This window comes from Vicugna pacos, chromosome 35, assembly GCF_048564905.1.
Source record: "Vicugna pacos chromosome 35, VicPac4, whole genome shotgun sequence".
Taxonomy (NCBI): Eukaryota; Metazoa; Chordata; class Mammalia; order Artiodactyla; family Camelidae; genus Vicugna; species Vicugna pacos.
The window spans coordinates 24959846-24967319 of record NC_133021.1 but is presented as its reverse complement, the minus strand read 5'-3'; the positions used below and the strand labels follow the sequence as shown (position 1 = coordinate 24967319).

The 7474-nt window shown below is 43.0% G+C and overlaps 1 pseudogene; it reads right to left on the bottom strand.

The window, feature by feature from the left end:
- Window positions 1-411: 411 nt before the first annotated feature.
- LOC102530640 (interferon regulatory factor 7 pseudogene) lies at window positions 412-1898 on the bottom strand (annotated as a pseudogene).
- Window positions 1899-7474: the final 5576 nt, after the last annotated feature.

The following is a 7474-nucleotide window of genomic DNA, read 5'->3' as shown; positions in this document are numbered from 1 at the left end:
CCATCTGCGTGCCTGGCCCTTGTCCAGGGAGCCCTTGTACTGTCCCTGTTACACTCTGTAAAGAGTTGCTGAAGCCTATACTCAGCTCCACTGAGGCAGAGCGGTGTTGGCAGATTTCAAAGGCCAGGGACAGCCCCCCAGGTGCAGCACAGAGGCCCTGTTCCCGATGGAGGGGCCCCAGCTGCCACCTGACAGGGAGAGCAGAGTGTCTGTGTCCTGAGGGACACTTGGGATCTTTGAGTAGAGTTTGTTGGCTCTGAAGTGGGGCCTGAGCTTCTTCATTGTGAGGAGAGCAGGGTGCTCCATCCATGGGCCCCCAGGAAGTGGGGTGAGCTTCAGTCCACGGTGCCTCCGCTGAGCCCCAGCCCCAAGCCCACCTCTGGTCAGGACACCATGCTCGCTCTTGGGTTTTTACTGGACCCCAAAGGGGCTGGGGTCCGCCCTAGGTGGGCTGCACCACTCCATCAGGAAGTGCTCCAGGAAGTGCTCCAGGTCGTCACAGAGGCTGTCGGAGCTGGACAGGCAGAGGCTGAGGCTGCCGCTGTCCAGGGAAGACATGCCTTCACGCTGCACGCCCTCCAGGTATGCCCGGCACAGCCACGGCTCCAGCTTCACGAGGACCAGGTTCTTCTTGGGCCTCCCCACTGACAGGTCCTGGCCAAAGCCCAGGTAGATGGTGTATTGTGGGAAGCCTCGGCGCTGGCAGACACGGAACTCCCCCAGCTCTTGAAAGAAGGTGCTCAAGTCAAAGATGGGGGTGTTTCAGTCCCGGGGCAGCAGGCCGGCTGGGGTGGAGGGGCTGGCAGAGCCCAGGGGCCCACCCACTTCCCAGTAGACTTTGCACTTCCCCTGGCGCCGGGCCCACAGCCAGGGCCCCCGGAGCTCCAGCTGCAGGCTGGGGGCCATGTGCTGCTGCAGCTTCTCTGTGTAGTGGGCTGCTTCTGGTCAGGCAGCTCATCGGGGCTGGGGAAGGCCACACGCTGGGGCTCTGCAGCCTCAGCGGCCAGGCTGGGGGAGCCGTACAGGAGCACGCAGCCCGGGCGCCCCACCGCCTCCTGCTGCACTGTTCGGCCCTTGTACGTGATGGTCAAGTCAGGGCCTCCAGGCCGGGCTCTGCATGCAGACAGAGCTGTGAGCAGCTGGGACCAGCCGGGTGCTCACCTGCCGTTGGGGTGCAGGCACCAGGGGAGGATGTGGTGCCAAGCTCCACCTCTGGGAGCTGCCAGGGCTCTGGGGCCAGGGGTGGGCCTGCAGCAGGAGCCTCTAGGGGCATCGGATCCACCCCCAATACAGCTTTCAACAGATGGTCGTCCAGGGAGCTCTGCTATAAAGCCTAGAGCAAGAGGTCCTCAGCATGTCCAGCTGGGTTTGCGGTGCAGGGTTCAGGGCTTAGCCAGGCCAGTTCATGCCCTGGCCTCTCACCAGTATCTGCTGCCAAGCATGGCCCAGGAAGCCCATCCCTTGTGGGTGGGGCATCTTCAAGGGCTTTGTCCTCCCCCTGGTTAATGCCTGGGCCTTCTCCGCACCTCACCTCAGGGCTGATCACATACACCTTATGCGGGCCGGTAGGGTCTGCTGAGTTGTCTTGCAACATCACGAGTGCTTTGCAAGGCGTAGGGGAAGTTGGTTTTCCAGGAGGCTCGGAGCGCACCCTCGTTGGTTGGCCGGGCACCACTGCTGCAGGGCGGCCAGCTGCCGCAGGCCACGGCCCAGGCCTTAAAGATGCGAGAATTCGCCTCACCCAGGTCCTTTTGCACAAAGTGCCTCCAGGGAACGCGGAAGTGTGTTCAGGCCGCGTCCAGCCACCGCAGCTCCTCACAGCAGTCACTGCTGACCTCGGCCAGAAGCCGGTTTCCGAGGAGCACACATGGGGCCCCACTGTCCTGAGCCATGGCCATGCTCCCTCTGCAGGGGCTGGGCGGGGAGGGGCGAGGGTTGTGGTCACGGGCGCAGAGTCAGGAATTACCGCAGGTGAGAAGGTTGCGAGGGTGGCCAGATGTCACCGGTGTTGAGGGCTACAGACGGGAATTGAGGGCTGATGGCCACGACGTTGTCCAGGTGTGAGTCCTGGCCAAGGCGGTGATAGGTGTGACTACAGATGCTGCGAGCGCACGCACAAGGGGCGACAGGTGCAGAGCCGGCCTCTGGGCAGGCCTTGCGGGGCCACTACGGAGCTGGTGCAGGAACAGATGGAGCAGGAAATCTCGTCCCCTTCTTTTTCTTTTTTGCTTATGAAAATCCAGTTATTTTCCAGAACCATTTGCTGAAGAGATCTTTTCTGATTTGATTTCAACCATTTGTTACAAAGATCATCTTTTCCTTGTTGATATCTTGGCACTTTTATTGAAAACCAATTGACCATTTATCTGTGAGCCTATTTCTTGATTGAGTTTCATGGACCAATATGTCTATTCTTACAGACATCATACTGTCTCGATTATTTTAACTTTATAGTAAGTCTTGAATTCAAATAGTGATTGTTCTTCTTTTCCAAAGTTGTTTTGGCTATTCTAGTTTTTTTGCATTTCTGTATAAATTTCTGCAAAAAAAAATCCTGCTGGAACTTGGATTGACATTGCATTAATAGATCAATTTAGGGAGAATTGACATCTTAATGATATTGTACTAGGAACAAAATATATCTCATTATTTATTTAGACCTTCTTTAATTTATGTCAGGAAAGTCTTGGAGATTTTAATATACAACACATATGTTGTTAAATTTATCCCTGATTCATGCTTTGTGATGCCATTGTAAATAATATATTTTTTAAATGTCAATTTCCAATTGTTTGTTGCCACTGTGTAGAAATACAGTTACTTTCATATGTTGACCTTATATCCTGTGACCTTGTTAAATTTAGTTCTAAGTTGTAGTTACTTTTTGGTAGATTCTTTAGAATTTTCTATACATACAACCACAGAGCCAGTGGATAATGACACTTTCATTTCTTCCTTTCCAAACAGCACGGCTTTTATTTTGGCTTCTTGCCTTATAACATGGACTAGGAACTCCTGTTGAATAGAAATGGCAAGAGAGGACCTCTCCTTGCCTTCTTTCCAATCTTAGGGGGAAATAATTCAGTTTTAAATAATTAAGTATGGTTTTAGCTGTAGGTTTTGGCAGATTTCCTCTACCAGACTGAGAAAATTTCCTTCTATTTCTAGCTTGCTGAGACTTTTAAATCATGATTGGGTGTTAAAAGTTGTCATATGTTATTCTGCATCTACTGAGCTGATCAAAAAAGCTTCTTTTTAGTCTGTTAATATGGCAAATTACATTTATTAATTTTTGGGGTGTTGAATCAATATCGCATTCCTGAGATAAATCCCACTTGGTCATGATGTGTTCCTTTTTTTATATATAAATACTCTATGTATATTTAGAAGTTTGCTGCTTAATTTCCAAACAGAGGAGTGTTTCCAGATGTCTTTCTATTACTGATTTCTAATTAACCCCATTGTTGTCAGAGAATATGGTATGAATGATTTCAGCCCTTTAAAATTCATTGAGCCTTGTTCTATGGCCACAGCTATGGTCTATCTTGATAAATGTTCCATGTACACTTGAAAACAATGTTTATTCTGCTGTTGTTAGATGGAATGTTTTGTAAATGCCAGTTAATTTAACTTGGTTGATATGTTATTCAAGTTGTTTGTATCCTTACTGATTTTTTGCCCACATATTTTAATAATTTTTGAGAGTGGAGTGTTGAAATCTACAATTATATTTTGTCTGTTTCTTCTTTGACATCTATCGGTTTTGCTTCATGTATTTGAAGCTCTGCCAGCACTGCTGCCTTCCTGATGAATCAATCCATTTATTTTTATGATCCCTTGACTTAAAATCTACTTTGTCTAATGCTAATATAGTCAGTCCCTTTCTTTTGCATAGAACTTGTGCAGATATCTTTATCATTTTACTCTATGTTGTAAGCTTTTTGGTTAATTTTAAAATTATACCCTTGTTTTTAACCTGCTCATGTCTTTAAAGTCAGTTTCTTGTAGACAGCATAGAGTTGGGTCTTGATTTTTCTTATCCAATCTGACAATCTCTGTCTTTTCATGGAGTGCTTTAAAAAATGCATTATACTTGATAGATAACATTGTATGAGTTTCAGGTGTACAACATAATGATTTGGTTGATGTAATAATGGAGTATTTAGACCATATGTTTACCATTTTGGTACTTGTTTTCCATTGGTCCCCAATCTATTCTTTGTTCTCTTTTTCCTTTGTTTCTTTATTCATTTGTAGTCATCTCATCTTTTTATGATTCCATTTTATCTCCACTATTGGCTTACCAGCTATACCGCTTTTAAACTTTTTTTTTAGTATTTTTCTGTAGGGTTATTTAATCATAACCAATTATACCCTACCTTTAAATAATACTTTATCATTTCATGTGACTTGTAAGAAGCTTACAACAGCATACTTCTAGTTTCCTCCTCTCGTCCCTTGTGCATTTATCACACATTTCCCTTCTACATATGTTACACACCCCACACACCTCAATTATGTTTACTTTAAATAGTCAAACATCTTTTAAAGAGATTAAGTAGGTTAAAGGACGTTTTTGTATTTACTTACATATTTACCATTTCTGGCATTTTTATTCCACTATGTCGATTAAAATTTCTGTCTGTTATCATTTTTGTTCTGTCTGAAGAGTTCCTTTAACATTCCTGCAGCTCTGCTGGCCACAAATGTTTTGTTTTTGTTTTGCCAGGAAAGCCTGTCTTTCACCTTCCTTTTTTTCTTTTTTTGTACAGTCTGATTACACTTATAATGCTGGAACATGCACGTTTAGAGATGCATAGCGTGCTTGCTTTGGCAGCACACGGACTGCCCAGAGGAGACTGGCATGGCCCCTGTGCAAGGCCATACAAGTCCAGAAGCACTCCACTTTTTTGTACTTAATGCACTGAACTATACACTTAAAAATGGTTAATATAGTAAATTTTATGTTATGTGTATAAAATAAAAAATGCATAGAAATGGATCTAGAAATATACGTACAGAACTGTTAACACTGACCTACTCCTGGGAAGAAGAGCTTGAGGTGAGGCTAGAAAATCTTTCCCTTAATAATGTCGTCTATATCTTCCCATTCCCTATTAAGGGGAACAATTTTTCTGGGTCTCTTTTTTTTTCTTTCTTTCTTTTTTCTTTTCTTTCTTTATGTATTTATTATAGATATGGGCTCATGAAAACCTATTTTTTTCAATGATTTATAATTCATGGCTGTAATTGTAATCATGCTCAAATTGCCCCTGCTTTGGCCAGTGGAGCCCTTCAAGCTGGCTCCGGCGCTCCTGTGATAGGTGATACCTCTCTCCCTACCATGTTGAGCTTCCTTAATATGTTGCAATGACTCAGCAGTACTAGATAGAACTGTAGCCTCTTGAGAACCAAAGCACGTTTTATGGCAGACCCCAGATAGGATGTCACCCACGTGGCACCTGGGGATACTGCAGGCTTCGAGTTACACCCCAGGAAAATCCACATCAGTTAACAGATTACTTAGTTAATTTTTAAATGAACTTCAGCTACATTTTAAAATAATCAAAGGATGCCTTAAAAACAATCTCTTCCCATCTCTTTTCAAAGATTTTCTCTCTGCTTCTGATACCCCTCATCTTTCTTGCTCTACTCCAAGTACCTAGGCATACATCATTTTGTTGGGCTTCCAGTTAGCCCAACCCTTATTCATAAAGTTTTACTTAAAATTATTAAACAAGTATCCTGTGTTCCAGGGAAGTGAGGGAGTCTTTGGGCAGTGAAGAGGGTTTCCTGGTCCCCTTCATAATACATCATATAGCAGGTGGTGTCCTTCTCATAGCTCCATATATACATGAGCTATTGGGTCCAGTGTTTTTAAGTGTTTAGTTTTTAAGAAAGGGGAAAATATTCCTTGAGAACTTAAGAATCTCTTGGGATAAACTGAGTACAAAATGTTATATTCCAGGAGAATATCTATCTACCTACCTAAATATAATCAATCTAGCTATATCATCTATCTATCAATCCAATCAACTGTAGCTTTACAGAGATATGCTTAAGGGCTGAGTAATAAAGAAAGGAGAAACACTGAAAAATAGGATAGTGTGTGTCGAGAAGAAATGGCTGATATGTGTAATTGGCAAAATGTGCCTAATTATCTTGTAGTATCTATTTTAAACTAGCATTCTATGTGGTTTCTTTAATATCAGAATCCATCTATTTCTAAAACACACACACATACATAAACACCATATTGATTTTTATGGTTGATTTCCTTTTTAAAGTTCACAGCTGTTATCATTGCACAGATGGAGGATACTGGATAAGTTCTATGGAGGAAACATCAAGATGTTAGTTAGCACTTCTGGTTTGGTTGGGCAGTGGGTTGATATCAGGAATGGTTCCAAGGTGCTCACATCTAACCCGTGTTCACTCTGGGCTTGGCAGCAATGTGACTCATTTTGACCAGTGGCTCAGTGGCCAACACGATGCAGCAGTCACAGCAAAAGCTATTAACGCAGACCTGGGACATTGCTAACTCTCATCTTTTCCTTTCCTTTTTGTTCCTTATTTTCTATCTTCACACAAAATAGCAACTTTTACATTTGTGGTAGAACAAATGAAACTGATTTATACTCATAACTTAGTAGTTGTTTTAATACAGAATACACAGTATATTGTATACCAGTATATAGTATACATAATATATACAGTATACTATAGTATATATTATAATGTATGTATTATATACAATATAGTATATACTATACTATAGTATACATGCTATGTATTATATGACACATATAGTATACAGTAAATTTTATATAGTATACTATATACTGGGACATTGTATAGTGTGTGTGTGTGTGTGTGTGCATATAGTTGTTTTTATATAATAGTTGTTGACCATTCCAGTACATTTCAGTAGTTCCAGAATTTTAGGTTTCTCTGGGAAGTCTGGCAATGGCATTTGACTCTGCCTTCCATCCAGCGGTGTGTTGGTAAACGTTCAGTGACTAGTTCTCTGAAAAACACAAAGCCCTGATGTGCAGCATTTGCTGCTTTCTGGGGTGTGAATACTCGCACGTTGCTGAGTTCAAGCTACCAACATGATGCGCTAAGTGTGCAACTGGGAAGAGAAGTGCACACCGTGACTGTACTGCCACCACACAGGTACAGCAAAGACCTGACCACGCGAGCAGAGGCAAAAGTAAATGGTAGGAAAATCACTGGGAAATGATGAGTTTTGAGTATTTATATCTATTGATTTTCATATAATTTACTTCTTGTGCATTTGTATCATTTAATTTTTAATAATGGTTGTGTTCATCAATCAGTTGGCACAATTCCTGCAACTTTAATAATTGGTTCTCCCAAGTCAATAGAAATAGAAAAAGGAAAAGGACTCTTTCTATGCTTCTTCTGTCTCTGGGTCTTTTAATTAGTCTATAATATAGAATCAATGTATACA